The sequence below is a fragment of the Lathyrus oleraceus genome, chromosome 5, assembly GCF_024323335.1.
Source record: "Lathyrus oleraceus cultivar Zhongwan6 chromosome 5, CAAS_Psat_ZW6_1.0, whole genome shotgun sequence".
Taxonomy (NCBI): Eukaryota; Viridiplantae; Streptophyta; class Magnoliopsida; order Fabales; family Fabaceae; genus Lathyrus; species Lathyrus oleraceus.
In genome coordinates, this window is record NC_066583.1 from 335,201,262 (window position 1) to 335,207,458 (window position 6,197).

Genomic DNA, 6,197 nt, shown 5'->3' on the forward strand with positions numbered 1-6,197 from the left:
ATATGTAGGAGCAGGATTGTGAAATCTTGTTAGGCCCATTAATAAAAACTTAGGTTTAGTCTCATTCATTGCAAAAAATCGAAAAACATCTTCTCTGTTCTTTTGATCCTATTATTCTTTCCCTCATAATAACTCGATAAAGTCTAACATTTTAAGCTAACACTAACGCGTACAACTAACCTAATGGTTCTCGTTGAGTACAACGGACGTGATGGGTGTTAATACCTTCCCCTTGCATAACTGACTCCCGAACCCTGATTTGGTTGCGACGACCAATATCATTGTCGTACTTTATTGGGTTTTATCGATATTTCCCCTTTCCTTTTTTTAGGAATAAATAAAGTTCGGTGGAAAAATTTGTTTCGTCCATCATACGAGCGTGCGATTGCGCTTCGCTAAGTTGTGTTCTCATTTTTTCAAGGTGCGACAGATGGAGAATATGTTGGGGAAAAGACATTTTCCCCCTAAGTGATTCAATCCTAGTTAGGTCGTTTGTGTGCCATTGTTTGTTTACTTGTGTGGCTTTTCTTTATTATTTTTGCTATCTTTATTATTATATTGATATAATCTGTTGTATTGGTTCCATTATGCTTTGGTACTTGGATACTCTGATTACAAACCTTGTGGGAAAACATTTTTACCCAAGTCTCGAGTAAAAACATAAGATAGGACGAGGTTGAGTAGTGCGGGTCTGCAAGATGAATTTCTCGTTGGGTCAGTGCGAGAACCTCACTTAGAGTAGATACCTGGGAAGATGTTGTCACCCGACAAGTAAGTTGTCGTAAGCTTCGATATTTTCATTAGGATCTATGACTCTAAGGACCTTTTGTAGAACCTTAATCCTTTGTCCAACTAGGAATGATGTTTGCATAGTGTGGGTCCGTGAGATGAATTACTCGTTGGATCGATGCGAGAATCTCACTTAGAGTAGATTCTTTGGATGAAGTTGACGTCCAGAAAGTAATTTTCCGCAAGCTTCAAACAATCTTGTGGACCCATGACTCTAGGAATCATTGTACCCCTAATATCATACCCAGTGAGAACCTATTCTCGGAAAGCAATCAGATTCATCAATACCTTGGACTTTTGAACCTGTGTATTGGAAAAAAAAACAAATATACATGGCTTGTATTACATTCATTCATATTCCATTGCATTTACATCTCATTAGAATGCATGTCATTTTCCATACAAAATACAAAAAAAAAACTCATTCATCCTTTGTCCATGATCAACAAAGTGATTCCCGACACACGTTTAGAATAAAGAACCATGTCTTAGGAGATGATGGACGAGCTAAGGAAAAGTCAAGAAACATTGAAGGATGAAATCAATATTTTTAAGATCCAAATGGATGGGTTGTGGAAACCCTGCCAGCCTTATTGATAAAAGAGGGCCATCCCATACCCATTGTTGCAACAGAGAGAGCTACTGCTCCATATCCATCAGGTGTTACCCCAAGTCAAGGGCAATTCTATGTGTCAACTCCTCATCTACCGACATATGGCCCTCCCTTAGGATGTCACCATCAATATCCTATGGTTATTCCTCCTCAAAATCACCGAACTCTAGTTCGGAACAAAAATCAGAATTAGAACAAAGGGAATAAAGATCTCAACAACCTGATTCCGGTGCCATATAACAAGCTCTACCCATAGCTGATCCAGAATTCTTTGGTGACTCCTCGAGTTCTCACACCTATGTCACCATACCTGCCATGGTACAATCCAAATGCAACATGTGAATTCCATAAAGGGGAAGTGGGACATGACATGGATTCTTACTTAGCGCTGAAAGCCTTGGTACGAGAATTGATTAACAAAAAGAGATTAGTCTTTGAAAAAGACCACCCGAAGGTCAAGTGCGGATACCATACTGAAATAATGGGCACTCCATCGAGGAATGCAAGAGTTTTAAACTCAAGCTACAAAGATTGGTTGACATAAGGTCACCAACACTCAAGGAGGAAGGCTCAGGTACATATATCTTGATTTCTAGGCCATGTAATGAGAAAGGAAAAGGACTCCTGAAACCCGTTATAGTTTTATACCACAAGGAAGAGGTCAAAGATGTGGCTAATGAGATATTATCGTTTCCTGGTAAGAGCATTGAGATATCACCTTGGACTTCCAATGTCACGACCCATGCCAACGGAAGCAAAGGAGAAGTGAGTAATGAATCCAAGAGGGATGCGTCCAACAATGGTATTGAAGGAAAAGAATTTGAAGATCGTCGTGACAATGTCAAAAAGCTTGTTGATCCCAACCTTCAAGTGGCTGAAAAATGAGCAGTTAACAATGCCCAAAGTGCCATACCAACAACCACTACCTTTTGGTCTTCATTACCAACAATCCTAGTTTTCTCCTCATCCAAATCAACGAGCCCAAGGCCTGAGATATCAAAATCAGCATCAAAATAAGCCTAGGCCTCAAAATAACTTGGAAAGAAGAAATGTTCCTCGTCATCCAAATTTGCATGACATATAGCCAACTTCTACAACCTCTGATTCAAACCTCGTTGGTGGTTCCCAAGTCTCTCAAGCCAGTTCCACAACCTTACCCACCTGGGTAGGACCCAAATGTGCAATGTGGATATCATGTCGGATCAGAAGAGAATTCAACTGAAGACTGCAACGCTTTCAAAGCCAAAGTAAAACAGTTGATTGACAACAGGTACATAGTCTTTCAAGAAGGAAGCTTGGTGGTGAACATCAACCTATCGCCTGGATAAGTGTGAAGACCTCAAAGGGTGTCTTCCGAAGTTAACAGATAAAGTTTGAAGAAGTCAATTCCCTAAAGCTGGCAATCATTTGGCTGTTTCAGCATTTCTTTTGAAATTTCCTTGCATGTTGATTGTTAGTTGCTTTTAAGCATTGTTGTTTTCTTTGAATTGGTAAGATTAATGAAATGTTTATGCATCTTTTGAATTAATCCATTCGTATTCACTCATTTTTCATTTACGTTAAAAACAAAAATACTTATCTCATTCACTTTTGTTTATCAAACTGTTGTGTTAACAAAGATTGGAAGGAGGATGATGAAAACGAAACACCTGAAATTGTTGTGGTATGCTTTTGAAGAAAACCTTATCGTTGATGTAAGGCATTGTTTCAAATCCCCAAACACCGAAGAGAGAAGGAGTTAGTCCCTAGTCAACCACTTTGAGCCTTGAACTTAGTATTTTCTTTCTTAACTAAACCCCTTAATCTTAACCAGGGGCAGGGTAGTTTGTTCAGTTAATCTAACTTTGCATTTAAATTTCAAGAGGAAATATCCCACTTAAAGAGATCAACCATATGTTATGCTTCGCACATAATTTGAAGTGTCGAAGAAGTTGTGAAAAACCCAATATTATAGCGGTCGTTCCTCAATAATCAATGACATGACAATCACAAAAAAAATCGTCAAAAATAAAAAGCCTGCTAGGTTGAATACAATAAAAGACGACTTAGGCAAATATCAGGGCATCCAAATGGACCAAAGGCTTCAAAGAAGCAGTCCAAGCAAAATTAGGAATAAAAAAAATCGATCAAAAGAGGTCATTAAATCCTCAACAAAAACAAAATAAGGTGACTGTCATTTCAAGAAAATCTCATCTTGAATCCTCATTTTCACCTTCACACCTTCGAAGTCGAATGCGCGTATCGAATTAACTAAATGTAGGAATTGGAGATCATCAAGAAGAAGGGGTGGGTTAAAATTAAATTTGAGTCTTATATCATTTTGTTTAAAAAACCGTGAACCAAGCCACATTATAACCCTTAAAAGACCTAATTAAGGTAAGGTTTATTCTGAAAGCATACTACAACGAGGTTATGTTAACCTGACTCCAAACAATTTTTGTTAATCATTTGATCACACCAACTTGCGTACTGTGAATGACTAGATCATCATTGTGTTCTTATCAGTGACCCATTCATTGTATTTCACATGTTTATATCAAAAATTTTGATTTCAAATTTTTGGATAAGCACTGCATTAAAATTACCATTTTTGAATGAACAATCTTATTTGTAAGTCAACATTTAGCATTAAAGAAATTCCAACAATATACAATTGAAGAACTTGATAAAGTAAAAGAAGTCCAGTCAGGGGAAAATCACTTTGAGTATCAGTCAATTTGAGCCAATGACCCTAAGGGTCATCTAGTCAAGAGTAATTTTCTTCAAGACTCATACTGGGGCAAGCCACATCATAAGCTCATCAAGTCCAACTATCCAAAGACATTCAATCCTAAGTCTACCATTCTAGGTTTTGGTTAATCAGGGTCAGATCATTGCGATATTCAAACATTAGGGCAATCCATCTCGAGATCGTCTCATGTCAAGTTGTTTCAAACTCCCTTTCAAGGTGAACATTTTCAAAGACCCAGTAGACTGGGGCAAGATGAGCCACAAAGGGCAGACCCCTTTCATGCTTCCAAACTTGTCAAACAAATTCTGCCATACGTCAAAAACTATTGAGTTTAAGACAAGTGCCCGAAAATCATGCTAGCACGGTTCATAATCCTCCCAAAGGATCCCATTGGCTAAGTTGTGGCTGTCAAAGTTGATAGAATTCTCCTTTGACAACATCTATCACAAAATATTTGGTTGAGTTCTCGGTGCTGAGGAATCATGACCTCCATAAAAAGCCTTTACGAATTCCCAGTCCACTCAAGTGTCAGCATTTTCATATCATGATCATTCATATATCATGCATAAAAACAAATTCAAATCATGCATAGCCAAAATGTTCTTCGTGCCCATTTTTCACTGACCCTCGTCTTGTTGTTGAACCTATATCCTTTGACCTCTAATTCCAGTTTGTATTTGGTACCTGTAAACCATTATCCAGTTTTTGCAGTCATTTTCAAGTCCAACTCAATTGACACCTACAAAAAAATTCGTCCATAAGGTTCAATTCCTTTTTGGATTATCCGATGAATTTCTGGATTACTCCTTCGTTTATTGATGTATTTTCATAGCTTGCCTGATGTGTTTCCAGATGTTTCCCAACCTATCTGATGTATTCTCAAATATGTTTGTCTATATTCTGATGTATTTCCATAATATCACTTGTAATTCTGATGTATTTCCAGAATTCGTTTCTTTTACTCTCCAATGAATTCCCGGATATGTCATTTTTATTTTGACACACTTCCAGAACCTCTATGCCATTCCCTGGAATTATTTCAAGACTCATTGGTGTCTCCTAAAATTCAATTGTTACTAGGCATTATTCCAAGCTCAGTGTTCACTACAACTCATTTTAAACCCAATTTTCATTGGCATCACTGTCACTCTGTTCGTAAATACAATCGTGATTAGTATCTGAAGTTTGGTTGTTGCCAGCATCATTTCAAGTCTAGTTGTTGCTGGAAAACTCTGTTGTAGCCGGAATTGTTTTACTAATGACTTCTATCAAGTCCAATTGTTGTTGGCAAAATCCCATAAAAGCTGGTTGTAATCCATTGCTTACGGTGAAAGTCCAATGGTTGTTGGGAAAATTTGTTAAAAGCTAGTTATAATCCATTGCTTACGATCAAAGTCCAATTGTTGTTGGCACGTAAAGGGAGTTTGATTACCCTTTCTTTCCTGATGGTTCCGTGAAAGTCATGTATGACTCATCATCTTGAGGAATTCCCAGAAGCTTGGAGGTTTTTCGTGTTAGAAAACTCCAATGATGTTGGTTTTGTTTAATTTCTATGTAAGGAATCATTGTAGCCTTTTACGTGGATGATCTACTTATAAGAAGACTCCTGTTTATCTTTGTTTTGCATAAATTCCTTGTTAGGAATCTCCAAAATGTTTGATCGGATGAATTTCTTGTGAGAAATCTCCAAAACTGTCAGATGTATTCTAAAGTGCAAGTTCATGTATGAACCTGTTGATGAAAGTCGCATTGTAAGTTTTCCAATATTTTTAGGTCATGTATGAACCTGTTGTTGAAGTTTTCTTTAGGTTTTCTAGTGTTGTCGGGTCACGTATGAACCTGTTGTTAGAATCTCTGTGAAACCTTCAGAATTTTCAGGTCATGCATGAACCCGTGGATATACTTTCTTTGAATTTTCCAGTGTTATCGGGTCATGTATGAACCTGTTGATAAAACTCCCTTTATTTTTCCCCAAGTATTGTCAAGTCATGTCTGAACCCGTGAGTGAACTTTATTTAAATATCCTAATGTTGAGGTCATGTATGAACCTATTGATTAGATTTT